The following is a 15,678-nucleotide window of genomic DNA, read 5'->3' as shown; positions in this document are numbered from 1 at the left end:
CATGATGGTTCTGTCCTCATGACTTAATCACCTGCTAAGCGCTCCATGTCTTAATACTATCACATTTGCAATTACGTTTTGACATTTCAACATATGAATTTTGCAAGATGAATTCAGACCATCGCACCCTCCAAATACTAATATTTCCCTATGCTTACCTTTTTTCACTCAATAAACTTGACCTTAGGAAGATCTCTGATAGGGCTAGATTCAAAGATGGACTAGAAGTGGCAATGACTGGTGCAATGGGAATTCTGCATTCTGGACTTTCTCTATTCTTTACCATGACCTGCACAATCTACCTGTCCTATGTCCTACCCACTTAGGACTCATGATCTGCTGTTCATGGGAAAAGCACCTGTCCTCTACAGAATACTTGTCTCATGAAATGCTCTCCAATAAGAAGGTTCTGTGCTCATCTGAATTGGTGAATGCTGCATGCTATATCCTCCTTTTTAGCGCATCACATTTTTACATAGCAAAAGTTCTGAAAAGATCTGTAATAAAGAAACCTACTTAATTTTGTTTAGTCCAGCATTTTCCAGTTATGGAATCCCATTTCCTTCCCCTTCCCCCGTTTTGCCTGTTAAATTTCTACTTTCGTACATGAGAGACTAGGGATGTATAAGTCTTAGGAGGGAGGCTGAGGGAAAGTCGGAAAAGGATGCTTACTGTGTACTTGTTGACTTGTGTATTGTGACAGGGGTGAGATGGAGAGGGTGGGAGTAGGAAAGAGAAATGCCAGGGGGGCATGTTGCTGGCTCTCTTGCCCCACAGTCATCACCTCACTCTGAGACTGGGGTAAGCGGAGAGGAAAGGGCCATCAGCATCTGGGGCTGTCCCCAGGAAATCCAGAAGACCTCCAGGTAGATACCAAGCCACTGGTTGAGAACTGGGTTCATGTTCCAGCTCCATAAAGTTTTCTGCTGAGTAGTTTTGAGCATGTCATTTAAATTCCCTGAGACTCTCTTTCTCCAGCTCTATAGATTAAATTAGATCATTTATGCAAGGTGATCTCAGACTTGAACAAGTCAACCAGAGGACTTGTTAAAAACAGATTGCTGGGCCACACCCTCAGAGTTTGATTCATTAGGTCTGGATTGGGCTGATAATTTGCTTCTCACTAGCTTCCCATGAGTACTGTGCTACTAGAAGGAACCACACTTTGAGTAACACTGATATGAGTTAAGGTACATTTATAATTTTTAAAGTATGCATCTTAATTAATTTAAATGATTCAATCCATCCTGCATTAAAATAACAATGTGTTTGTGAAATAAGTTTTATCTCTTACCACCTGCATATGTTTGGGATGAAATCGTTTTGTTTCTATGCCAGAGGACTGATTTCCATGGTAGACATTCCAGGAAAGTATCTGGGGACCAGGCAGTCTCTATCACATTGCATGGGCAGGCACCTGCTCTGGCTGTGGGTGTCGGTTTCCCAGACAGTCTCACATGGGGACAGAGGTCATCTGCCATCTCCAGAGAAGCAGAAGAGATTGTATCCCTTGTTCTATTTCTTTGACTTTCATAATACCCATTGACAGACAAAAGCTCTGAGAAGTTCTGCAGAAAAATGTTTATTCCATTATCCTGTGGTGTAAGGGTTACAGGTACAGGGTCTAGAGCTGCTCTGTCCAGTACAGTTATCACTGGCCACATGTGGATATTCAAAGTGAAATGAATTAAATTTGTATAAAATTAAAAATTCAGTTCCTCAGTCCCATTTCAGGTATTCAATGGCCACATGTGGCTAATGCCTACCATTTAAACAACACATATAGCATATTTTCTTCTTTGCAGAAAGTTTATTGATGTAGAGGATCGAAATCCAATTCCATCACTTACCAGCTGTGTGAACTCAGACAGGTTCCTTAAACTTTTGGTGCCTTAATTTTCTGGGCTATAAAATAGGGCTAATAAGTGGTACATACCTCAAAAAATTGTGAGAATTAAACGAGTTATTATATGTAATCACTCAGAACTGTGTCTGGCACATAGCAAGCTGTCAATAAATGGTACCTAATACACACACACACACACACACACACACACACACATATACACATAAACATTAATACACAAACACATATACATGTAAATATTAATACGTATACACACGTATATAGACACACTTATCTATTTATATCTGTATATAAATATATATATATATATATATATATATATAAATGTTTTAAAATGTAGTTTTATTATTATTCAGTTGTGATGAGACCACAAGATCAGGTGGCTAGGCCCGGTGGCTCACACCTATAATCCCAACATTTTGGGAGGCCAAAAACCAGATCCCTTGAGGCCAGAAGTTTGAGACCAGCCTGGCCAACATGGCGAAGCTTCATTTCTACTAAAAATACGAAAATCAGCTGGATGTGGTGGTGTGTGTCCATAATCCCAGGTATTTGGGAGGTTGAGGCAAGAGGATCACTTGAACCTGGGACGGGGAGGTTCCAGTGAGCCAAGATTGTGCCACTGTACTCCAGCCTGGGCAACAGAGTGAGACTCTGCCTCAAAAAAAAAGAAAAAAAGAGAAAGCAAGAGATAATTGCCATGAAAAGACAGTTTGTTACTTGTGGTTTGCAAGAGGAAAGGGTATGCCAATCCACACAGGGCCACTCTAGGAAGGGCCACCCAGGGAAGCACCTGGGCTTTTGAGGAGGCAGAAGGAGTAAGAATGAGTGTGAGCAAGAGTCTTTGTTTAAATTTCACTAATGAAACAACATCACAAGACTTTATTTTGTAGATAAAGAAATTGAGATTCAGAGATATGAAGAAAATGGTTTAAGTTCACAGGATAAGGAAGTGAGGAAGCTGGAGCTGAAATCCAGATCTGCTTCCCTCTAAAAACCTTGCTCTTTCGTGGCTGGGTGCAGTGGCTCCCGCCCGTAATCCCAGCACTTTGGGAGGCCAAGGCAGGCAGATCATGAGGTCAAGAGACCAAGATCTGGCCAACACAGTGAAAATCCATCTCTACCAAAAAATACAAAATTAGCTGGGTGTGGTGGCATGCACCTGTAGTCCCAGCTACTAGGGAGGCTGAGGCAGGAGAATTTCTTGAACCCAGGAGGCAGAGATTGCAGTGAGCCAAGATTGTGCCACTGTACTCCAGCCTGGCGCCTGGCGACAGAACAAGACTCTCTCTCTCAAAAAAAAAAAAAAAAAAAAAAAAAATCTTGCTCTTTCAACTACGCTATAGCCAGCAACACAATCAGACCCACCAAAACCTCAGAAAGTGGCAGCAGTAATTCAGAGATGGCATGTTATTTGTTCTTTTCATTTCTGAAGCTCTTGTTGCACAAACGCTCTCTAAAAGGAAGAATAGACACTAATCCTGAGTGCCTGCAATGAACACTGCAGAACTTAGCGTGTGAGCTATAATTGATAGAGATGCCAACTGCCAACTAACCAGAAAAACTCCAGCGTCGTAAATCTGTCTCCTGGCTTCTCATGAGAACTGATGGATGAGGAATTCAGCTTAAATATTTAACAATCAATAATTCAAATACCTATCCAACCATTTACAAGTTGACATGTTTATAAACATAAGGGCTGTACTTTCTTGCATTTCACATGAAACTTAGAGTTTAAATGGAGAGGGTAGAAATACCACATATTCTACGGGGAAGAATCTAAGGGAGTAAGTGGAAGTACCCTACCAGTCTTGGCTCAACTGGAATCTATTAAACTTCCAGCTTCGATCATGTACCATTGTTCATGCCCTCATGTTGCTGGTGAGCAAAATCAACAACAAATAATGTGTTGGAAAGCCCTGTTACGCAGCTTGGGTAAGATGCCAGAGCCTGATCTCCTTTGCCTCAGCAGCTCTAGGGATGAAACCTAACGCACAGCCAAACAGCGCAATGAATTATTCACTTTGAGCTTCCACAATCTCTCTGCCACTAGCGTGGGTCATCTCTCAGACTGTAATTCAACCTCCTTCCTTTGTCTTCACTTCCCAACAGACGGCCAGGAATGAGGCCCAACTCCGGGGAGACATTCTAGCCTGGTGGCTGGGGGCCATAAGCCGTGTGTGTCCAGATGCTGGGTAGGCAAATTGCTGTTCGAATTGAACTATTTTGAATGAATAAAATCTAAAGTCAGCACTGACAGCAGTGATTTATCTGCACTTCACAATTATTGAATTTAGATGCTCCATCCACTTGCTGATTTATTAAACTGCTCTCTCCTCTGAGAGAGAATCAAAGCACCTCCTTTGGCCCTAATGGATAGACACTTTGGAAGCACTTAGGGAAGCCATTGCTGATAAGACTCACTACCTAAAAGAGAACACTGTCTCATGTCGTCTTTGCAAGGAAATAACCTCCATTACTCGTGTTTCCTTCACAGTCAATAACTCACCCTTTCCAGGGAAGGTGAGGTTGTTGGCAAACACCTCTCATGCTGTAGGGGTTGAAGTGTCAGGACTGGGCAATGAGCTGCTTGCCACATTTGCCTGCATTCGCCCACACCTTACAGCTGTGTCTCCTTCAGCTGCAGAGCTGAGGGTCCCCAGATTGAGAGGAGACCCGCAGCTTGAGCCTCCAGCTGGCTACACTTCCTGTTCACAGGTTTTACCTCTGTAGACACAACCAGCCAACACGTTGACCATTCTCCTCTTCACAAAACAATGCAGATTCTAAAATCCCGCAGTGGAGACAGACAGAGAAATGGGCCGTGTGGCTGAAATGAATCCAGGCCCGGTATGCCCACCACCCTTTGTTGGAAAAGAACTGTGAATTATCTGTGCCAACAGTAATTGATGATTCCAGTTGGCGGATGGCCTGTTAATGAAAAGATTACCAGGCAGCAGCCTATCTGGTGTAGAATTTTGGCTCCACTATGAGAAAACAAAACTGGCTGGTGGGGAAAGAAAGGACAGAGCTAAGTCTACTTGCAGGGCTATCAGCTAGAGGTCTGTCTTGAATTTCGGTTTCCAGGGCTGTGGAGGAATAGATGAGGTGTAGTTTAGTTACAAAGGAAAAATAAAACTGGTTGAAGCCGATGATAAATGAACGTCAGAAGGTGTGAGATGTAGAATTTCTGGAAACTTGCATGAAACACCGTAACTAATGTGTGCAGTTTGTGATCATTTCAAAGCATATTCAGTCATTTTCATTGAATGGGTCAGTGCTGATCAAAAGGAGAAGTTGCAGGGGAACTCTTGTGGGAGAAGGGAAAGACAATATTTAGCTATTAGAAACAAAGTAAGTTACTAATGCATTTAGGAGAAAGTGGACTAGTTATTAAGAACTTACAGAGAGCCTCTAGGGGACTTGAGGACCTGTGGTTTCTCTCACTGTCAGGAAGAAGTCAGTTAGATAACAAATCTCGCAGTTGCATATCAAGGTTTACTGTTTTAAATGTTGGTATTGCTGCCTAAAGAAGATTCAGGCAGAAACTCTTTCTCACCTGTGTGCCTTCGGTTGGGCTGAGAGCAACTGTCATGGCTGCCCTATTCTTGCCCAGGAGGAAATCTGGGCCTGATTGGCACAAAGTGATTAAGTAAAACGTGGAGCCAGAATTTTCATTTGAGGCTTATAATCACTCTGGGAAGCAGATGCCGTCGGTATCTTTCAAATAAGCAAACATTGGCCAGGTGCAGTGGCTCACATCTGTAATCCTAGCACTTTGGGAGTCTGAGGTGGATGGATCACCTGAGGTCAGGAGTTCGAGACCAGCCCGATCAACACTGTGAAACCCCATCTCTAGTAAAAATACAAAAATTAGCCAGGCATAGTGGCAGGTGCCTGTAATCCCAGCTACTCAGGAGACTGAGGCAGGAGAATCGCTTGAACCTGGGAGGCTGAGGCTGCGGTGAGCTGAGACTGTGCCACTGCACTCCAGCCTGAGCAACAGAGTGAGACTCCATCTCAAAAAAAGAAAAAAAATAATAAAAGATAAAATATATATATTTTTAATACAAACTTTGTTTTCCAATGTGAGCTCCATCAATGTTAAGACATCTTTGTGAGGTATGATAGCAGTCATTTAGTCACTATTAAAAGAATCCCCGGAGATCCGGGCACCAAGAGCGAGACTCTGTCTCAAAAAATAAATAAAATAATAAGCAAACAGGCACAGAGGGGCTGAATACCCTGCTCCAAGCTATACGTTCATAACTGTTTCTTGCAGAACTGAGATTTTCGGTCATGTGCTTCAATCTTTTTCTCCCAGCTCCTTCCCTTTGTTCTAACAAAGAAGAGAAATGGAAGCCTTGGAGGAGAGAAGGCCAAGCAGCTGGAACCTAGGGTTCCCGCCCCTGTCCACTGGAGATCAGTCTTCTCTTCCACGCATAATGGTTCCAAGTACAATCTTAGAGAAAAGATCTCATGCTACTAAAGACCACTGTAATAGACAAGCCAATTTTCTCTTCATGACGACCAGATACAAATATGAAATCAAAATTTGAATGTTGTCCGAAGACCTAGTTCTTATATAGTAAGCCACTCTGCACATAAATGCCACTTTCACTGACCCTATACTAACATAAACCGGAAACTCTGGCTCAGACTACTGAATCTTGCAGATGGAAAGTCTTCAGAAATATTGATTAAATTAAATCACAGAACTCTACTGCACCAGCAACTGTAGTTCATGGGGGCAGTCCTGACCATCTCTGTCTGGGTCAGAAAAGGCCAGATGCTTATTTGAAATTCAGTATGAGGCTAGAAGAGACCAGGTTTAAATTGTTACTTCTTTTTTTTTTTTTGAGATGGAGTTTCGCTCTTGTTACCCAGGCTGGAGTGCAATGGCGCGATCTCGGCTCACCGCAACCTCCGCCTCCTGGGCTCAGGCAATTCTCCTGCCTCAGCCTCCTAAGTAGCTGGGATTACAGGCACGCGCCACCACACCCAGCTAGTTTTTTTGTATTTTTAGTAGAGACGGGGTTTCACTATGTTGACCAGGATGGTCTCGATCTTTCGACCTCGTGATCCACCCGCCTCGGCCTCCCAAAGCGCTGGGATTACAGGCTTGAGCCACCGCGCCCGGCCTCAGATTGTTACTTCTTGAGAGACACAAATCTTTCAGCATTTTGGCAATTACTACTGCAAAACCACCCAGGGAGAAGGTAGTTTTAAACACAGTTAGGATTCTATTTTAAGGAGAAATCATAAACTGCCCATTTAATGTGCTAATGTTTGATCTACTGTGAAGCAGAAAAGGGAGAAGCTATTACAAATTTGCTAATACCGTCAAAACTTATAAAGTGATAAAATGAGGCTACACGAAGAAAAGGCAGTCATCCCAAGCCTTAGCCATGCTAATAGCTGTGAATATATACGAGAGCGGAGAACTGTTCTGAGAATCAGTGAGACAGATTGGGCTGTTTAATCTGCAGTCTGCCCTGTGACCCTTGGTCTCTCCTGATTCTCAGCTGGCCTGAACGCTTTGCAAAGCAGGGACACACACTCCAAATACACTAGCATCACGATGAGAATGTCTATGGTATTTATTTTTATTTTCTCTATTTAAAATCATGATTTTTCTGATTTTTTTAATGCCCATAATATTTTAGTACAGGAGTACACGAATATAATTTTAAATAAATAGCTATCTTACCCAAACTCAAGAACTGAACTAATTCAGATGTATTTTAGGATGAATTCTTTGCCATCCAAATTCTGACTGCTTGATGTCAGAACCAAATAGATTTGGCTAAACTGATACTCTTCACTCTCCGAATGTACCATCCCAACTCAGGAACTGATATTTTTAGATAGCGAAGGATAGCTGCGTGTAATTATGGAGATGCCAGTTCGTTGTTGTTTTTACTGATAAAATGCACTATTAAAAGAACTGAGACCACAGCTGCAGATGACTGGTCGACCTGACTCTGAGTCACGGGAGACAGGGCCTGTAGAAGCCGGGACAGAGCGAGATCTTCTGTCTGTACTTTCGTGTCAAGTACACTAAGTGCCCTTGTGTATTTCTTGGAGATTAGGTTCTGACCTTGGAGAATAAAGTGAAAAGTTTGTAAATCCGAATTTTCCCTTGAACATTTTTTGGGAAAATACATTTTGGAGGCGAAATTTTTACTTCAGTTTGGGAAAAGATCACTATTTCTTCATTGAACCCTAGGAAGATACTGAGTTGCCCATTGGAGGTATACCAGAAATTTGTATCTTTATTTGTATTTTTATTTTTTTGGAGACGTTCTTGCTCTGTCACCCAGGCTGGAGTGTAGTGGTGCAATCTCGGCTTGCTGCAACCTCCATCTCCTGGGTTCAAGCGATTCTCTTGCCTCAGCCTCCTAGTAGTTGGGATTACAGGTGTGCACCACCACACCCACCTCATTTTTGTATTTTTAGCAGAGATAAGGTTTCATCATGTTGGCAGGGCTGGTCTCGAACTCCTGACCGCAGGCAATCCACCTGCCTCCCAAAGTGCTGATATTACAGGCATGAGCCACTGCACCTGGCCAAATATATATCTTTAAATATTTGAATGAAACTCAGTGGACTGACATACTTTCTAAGAGGACATGAAGGAGAAAGACACCCTGAGGAAGACCCAGTTCCGGTGTCCCCTTCTCATGCTCCCACTGGGCTGTACTTGAGCCTGGTGCTGGTTGCACAACTCTGAATATGCTGGAAACATTGGATTGTACACTTTAACTGGGTAAATTGTGTGGTAGGCTAATTATCTAGCAATAAAACTCTATTTTTTTTAAAAAAAACTATAGCCCTAGGCACTCATTTTCTAAAGGGCACTTTTCCAAGAGATGAAATCAGTACCACTCTTAATTAGTCCAGGTAACTGGGGCTCCTGTCCTGGGTCCTCTACTTTAGAGGGCCCTTTCTTTGGCTATCCTCTTGCTACACTCTCCCCACAGGCTGAGGTGACCCTGGAGCCATTGAGATGTGACTACCCAAGTCTCTCCCTCTTCTTTATAGGACATGCTATTGGGCCCAAGCATCCTGAAGTTTCTGCTCAGATGGGCCCAGCTTGCTTTCATGCCCTGTAGAGCTTCTCTCCATCTTTCAGTGGCAATGGCAGACTTTGCTACAGATGTATATACTTCCAATTGCAAGGGGTAGTCTTTGCATTTGGATGGGAAGATTTTATAGGCAGGGTTTGCACATACAGGTTGGGATGGCCAAGCATGCATACAAGACCCTTCATGGTGCAGGACTGAATCAAGGGTAGGAAAAGAAGGGGGTTGGCCAGGAGCCAGAGACCCCTGTCTGTGCTCTGTTCCAGGTCCCGCCTCTGTTGGGACATACACATTACAATAAGACAAGGTCTAAAACCAGAATATTTATCAACCTAGCCTAGCACTTTTCCAATATACATTCCCTCTTTTCTCAGAAATCCAAATACAATAATGGCTAACATGTGTTACACGTGTTAGGCTCTCTTTTGTGCATTTAGCATACATATCTCATGTACTTCTTACAATGATGTGGGTACTGTTATCACCCCAACTTTCCTGTGAGAATACTAAAGCTTAGGGAGATTAAGTAAACAGTTGAGTCTGAATTTGATCACAGAACAAGCTGACAAAATCCAACTGAGCCATACTACTCCCTAGGAATGGCTGGCTCATAGATAAGACAGTGTTAGCAAGAAACAGGCCTCTCTTTAACTTTTAGCAATTCTGAAAGTGATACAATAAGAAAAAGGCATACCCTCCAATAGAATCGTTGTCAAAGTTCCCTTTGACAAGGCCAGGTAGCACAAAACGTGCATGAGTACTGTAATATGAATCACATTTGTAGGGAACATTTTCATTTTCTCTGTAGCCCAAGGCAGTGGGTTGTCAGTTATTCCTTCTAAGATTAATCTTTCTGCATCAGAGATATGGAGATTAAGGGTTCAGGGCATGGTGACTTATGCACAGATGAATTTGATTTTCTATATGCTACAAAAAAATTGGTTCACAAAGCATTTCTTCCATCTGAAATCTCAGTGGCAAGGTTCCTCAGAACTTACTGATGTGCCTAGGGGTGGTTTTCTCAAGGTTGCAAACAAGACCTCCAAATTTACCAGCTCAAACTGGTTTTTTAAGAGCTGACTCAATTCTAGAATGGATTAAGCTAAAAGTAATTTACAATAAGTACATATATGTAAGAATGTTCCATTGTTAGCTGATATCTCCATTTTACAGATGGAGAAACCAAGGCTCAGAGTTCTGTAAATTGTTCAAAGTGATAGGGGCAGAAATGAAACTAGTCTTCTGATGCCACTTGACATATCAGTGACCAGCAGTTTACAGGTATAGGTCATCATTATCTTCACAATCTTCTGTGATTTTTTAAATTAACCTAGTAAGCTGTATAGGAATATTGGCCCCTTGGTGAATGCTTCCCCAGCCTCCATTTCTCAATCTCCTTCTCCTAGAAATAGCATCTAGATCAGGCATCCCCAAACTACAGCCCGCGGGCCGCATGCGGCCCCCTGAGGCCATTTATCTGGCCCCCGCTGCACTTCAGGAAGGGGCATCTCTTTCATTGGTAGTCAGTGAGAGGAGCACAGTATTTGGCGGCCCTCCAGTGGTCTGAGGGACAGTGAACTGGTCCCCTGCGCAAAAAGTTTGGGGACGCTTGATCTAGATCTTCATTCGGAAGGGAGTCCTTTCCTAGGTTGGGACAGCTGCTACCTTATCTTCAGAGGAAGCTCTAGCTGGTTTCCATTTGTTCAGCTCAACCACTCTGGGCCACAAGAATTTGTCAGGATGGGTATGTGACTTGGTTTGGCTGATGAGGTATAAGTGGACAGTTGCTCGAACTTCCAGGAAAGAGGTTTCCTCTTTTATCTATGGTAAGTACTGAAAGAGATCAGTCTTCTTCCTTTTGGAGGGTGGAACAGGTGAAGGAGAGGCCTGAAAATTGCTGTTGTTTTGGCTACCACAAAAAGAGGCAGCCAGGGGAGACAGAAGAAGAGGGGAAGTATGAAGCTGACACTCAGGGAGGAATGGAGTACAGAGAATGGCAGAGAAATGGAGATGGGGCCATGACACTGTGACCTCAGGATCAATTCACAGCTGGGCTCATCATTTTTACTTAATTTTGATTAGGTTGATACAATAGGAACTATCTTCTCGTTGCATATAAAATCACTGAAGCTCAGAGACAGAATAACTTCTCAGGTTACCAGAACTACAAAGAACCATGTCTAGGGCTGACATACATGGTCTTTTACTTCAAAGTCCAAGGTGGCTTTCATGTTTTTAAAGATGATTTCTCCAAACTTGGGTAAGAGCAATGTTTCTTCCTCTTCATCCCAGAAAAACAAGAAAACACTCACTCCATAGAAGATTTATGGGGCAAAGTCCACAAGAAATAGAAAAGAACAATCAAGCCATTGTAACAGAAAAGTTGTGACCAAGCCAATAGAAACAATGGAATTAGAAATGGCCGACCTTCAGCATTCAGAACAAGTCCTATAAAAAATGTTGACTGATTTGTTAGAGGCCAGGGAGGCCATTTTAAATTTTTATAATTACTAGGGATCTCAAAATATTCCCATTATAATGCCAAAACCTGTGGAGCAAAGAAAAAATGTAATAAAAATAAAGCATAAAATATTAGCTTCAGAATATAACTTAAACATCTTCTCATTGCTGAGAGTACCAGTGGAGAAGTTCCTTCTACTGTGCTCTTAACAGGCGGCTATCCTGCTCTGTCTGAACACCTCCATTTACGGAGCTCTCGCCACCTCATAAAGTAACTAATTTTGTTTTTAAAATAGTACTGTAATCTGATTTAATTAATAAAAATTTAAATACACATAAAACAGTAATATTGCAAGATAATATTGTTTACATTTATATCAACTTTTTTTTTTTTTTTCTTCTTGGTATTTCCTGTTATCCTACAATAAAGCTTCCTCTGACTTGATGAACAGCATATGGGTGTTCTGTTTTCTGCCTTAAAAGCCTTAAAAGAGGGATAACCAAGCAGAATGCAGAAGACAAAGGGTCAATTTTACGGCTTCTGGGTTTCAAAAGCCAAAGTCAAGGCATAAGCAATAGATTTAGAAATATAGATGTAAAGCCAGACTCCTTTGCCTTCAGAACAAAACAACAGCAGTACCTACAAAAGGATTCTGCAGATTGGGGAAGGTGAAAGACTCAGGAGAAAAGCAAGAAGGGCTCAGACACAGTGAGGTGCCTCAAAAGGCACCTGCCTCCTGCCCCACCTTAGATCAACCCCAGGGTAAGAGGGAGCAGAAGACCCCTCGATGGTTCACGCCTCTAATCCCAGCACTTTGGGAGGCTGAGGAAGGAGGATCACTTGATCCCAGAAGTTCAAGACTAGCCTGGGCAACAAAGTGTGATCCCCGTTACAATTTAAAAATCAAAATTTTAGTTGGGTGCGGTGGTGTATGCCTACGGTCTCATCTATATGGGAGGCTGAGCTGGAGCCCAGGAGGTTGAGGCTACAGTGAGCTGTGTTGGCACCACTGCAGCCTGGGTGACAGAGTGAGACCCTGTCTCAAACAAACAAACAAAAAAATAGAGGGAACAGCAGAAATTCCAGACAGGTTTGTGGATGTCAGCAGCCCTCTCCTTTCTTCTGAACAGAGACTGCGAAAAGAGGAAATAGGTCAGAGTTCCAACCTGGGCAACACGGCTAAGCCCCGTCTGTACCAAAAGTACAACAAATTAGCCAGGCATGGCGGCATGTGCCTGCAGTCCCAGCTGTAATTCCAGGCTGAGGCAGGAGAGTCACTTGAGCCCGGAGGCACAGGTTGCAGTGAGCCAAGACTGCACCATGGCTCTCCAGCCTGGGTGACCCAGCGAGGCCCTGCCAAAAAAAAAAAAAAAGGAGGCCAGAGTAGAAAGGGTCACGTGGCCCGTCTAGGAAAACAGTGCTGCAGTGGCCTTCTGGTTTTCCTGGAGCCCAGAGTTGGTGGGCGGGGGGCAGTACGGGAACGGACGCAGGATGTGGCTCCTTCCTCCTGTGGGTGGGAGGAGGCGATTCCATGGTGACCTACATGGACTTACCACATGGCAGTGGCCACATCTCAGTGAGACAACGGAGATGAATAATGACCAAGGCCAGGTTCCCGACCCCTGTGCTAACATCATGGTGCGATGTCACACCTCCCAAACAGAACACAGTCTCACATTACTTTTTGCCTTCCCAAATCTAACCTCTTTCTGGGATTCCTCAGGGGAACTCTTTCCATCTCTCCACCCGCACCCCCTTCCTCCCCGCCGGCCCCGCTGCTGCTCTGCTAGAGTGAGGGCATGTACTAGTGATCACTCACTGAATGCTTCTACCTGGAAGTTTGACTTCTGAGTGAATGAAGGGATGATGCGGCCAGCCTGGCAGCAACCGACTGGGACAGTGGCCTGGCTGTGATGGCTCTGCTTGCTACTAGCTGTGGTCACATCCTGGCCAGTTTTTCCTGCTGCCTCACTTTGCTTGGTTCTTGACAATTTTCCAAACCTGTGAGCTACCCAATACCTTCCAATGAATTCCTCTTTTGTATTAATATAAGTGAGTCAGAATCAGTTTCTGTTCCTTGTAGCTCATTGATGCAGAAATTTGTGCCAAGCCATATGCCCCGGGCTCTTCAAGTCAGAAGGTCTTTGTGATAGAAATCTGGAGTTGATCATATTGCCTGATCAGGAGTTAGGGTATGATCATTCTTTTAGGATTCACAGACAGGAATGTGGAAGTTCATGTCCACAGCAGCAGAACAAGCGTGGTCAATGGTCATGAAAATCAAGGAAGCTTTTAGGGCAGCACACAAGTATTTTCCAGGGTCAGTGTAAAAGACAGGAGTTGTTTGGCTGGGCGCAGTGGCTCACAACTATAATCCCAGCACTTTGGGAGGCCGAGGCAGGTGAATCACCTGAGGTCGGAGTTGGAGACCAGATTGACCAACATGGAGAAACCCCATCCCTACTAAAAATACAAAATTAGCTGGGCATGGCGGTGGGCACCTGTAATCCCAGCTACTCAGGAGGCTGAGTTAGGGGAATCACTTGAACCCGGGAGGTGGAAGTTGCAGTGAGCTGAGATCATGCCACTGCACTCCACCTGGGCAACAAGAGCAAAACTCCATCTCATAAAAAAAGACAGTTGTTTAAGGACTGTGATAAATGGCTGCTTCAAATGGCCCTGGCTAGCTTATAAAAAGAGAATGACAAATTTAAATCCCCAGATTCTCAATTTAAGGCAGACATCCACATCTAGGAACTTTCTATGGCAGTGCCTAATGACTTTTCAAACTCAAAAAGCCACGTCGCTGAGAGAGTAGAAAACAAATTCAAAGTTGGACTGTGGGATTAGTAGGATTACATCAGCTGAATGCACAGCTTTGTCATGCTTCTTTGGAGAAAGTGAAGGTACTGATAGAGTAAGATTCGGAATGGGGGTATATGAGAAGACTCAGAGAAATCATCAATCTTTCTGTGCCAGCCAAAGCAACCTTCCTTGGACTGTTGGCTCTTTATTTTTTGATCAAAAGGCACTGTAACTCTCTTATCTGAGTTACATCGGAAGAAGGAATCTGTCCTTTCTCTGCACCGCAGCCTCTCTCCCTTGTCTCCAGGATCTGACCTAGAATAGTTGTGGGGGAGACAGAGAGTCAAAAGTCAAACCGAGAGCAGAAGGCGTATATAACAAATGATGTGCAAGACCCTGCTAATTTACACCTTCAAAACCCAGGGAACATGTGTGGGAATGAATTCTGTAGACTCTCGACTAAGCAGAGAGGAACATAATTTTAGACCAAGTTGAAGTCACTGGTAAGGATGCATTTAGAGCCTCCAGATTCTGTTGCCAGCTCGGAGCAGCTGGGAGTAGACACCGTTGTTTGTTTAGTTGGTTGACAGAAATCTGGACTCAGTGGTGGCCAATATTAAACAGAGTTGAGATGTCATAAATTCCTTGATATCGAGTAAAGGAAAGAATCTAAAGACTCTGAGAGATAGGAATGCTGGAGTGAATTTATCATGTGCAACTAACCCTCTCACTCCCTGACTATGTCTCCCAGGAGAGCTTAGAGGACATACCCTTTGCTAAAGTATTGAGAAATATCTTAATGTGGGTAACACCAGCAATTGCTAACTGGAGGCTAGGGATACTGATGGGAGGTGGGTTGACATGAGCTCCCTGAATCCAGTGGGAAGGAGGGTCCCAGGACCACGCAACAGCTCTTCAATGGCAGACGTGGAAGCTGAAGGGGGAACCATCCCTGCCTCACCCTTGGGGGACATGTGGCTTTAATTCAGCCACTGAGATCTTCCAGTCCAGAATTTTGAATCCTAAGCAAGTAAATCAAAGATGACAGATGATGAGATTGTCTCAGAGGACCTTAGGATAAAGACCCAAATATGCTACCCTCCTTAATTTGACTTTTGATATCTTACAAAGCTGAACATGATCAACCCCTTACTTATTTGTCTTGCTCTGCTCTCTCACTCATCTACTGGGATCCAACCACATTGGCCTTGTTTCAGTTCCTTAATCTTGCCCAGATATCCCCCTTCTCACGGCCTTCGTAGACGCCATTTACTCTGCTTAGAATATTCTCCCAGCTCTCCGGCCTGGCAAACTCTGCTTGTCCTTCAGGTTTCGGAAAAAATGTCCCTGCTTTGTGAGACCTTTCCTATTTCACTGTATTTATCTTTCTCTACAGCTCTTATCAGAGTGTTCATTGCCTTTGAATTTGTATGTATTTTCTGTCATGTCTGTCTGCTCAT

The sequence above is a fragment of the Saimiri boliviensis genome, chromosome 11 (genome assembly GCF_048565385.1).
Source record: "Saimiri boliviensis isolate mSaiBol1 chromosome 11, mSaiBol1.pri, whole genome shotgun sequence".
Taxonomy (NCBI): domain Eukaryota; kingdom Metazoa; phylum Chordata; class Mammalia; order Primates; family Cebidae; genus Saimiri; species Saimiri boliviensis.
This window is presented reverse-complemented; position numbering follows the sequence as displayed.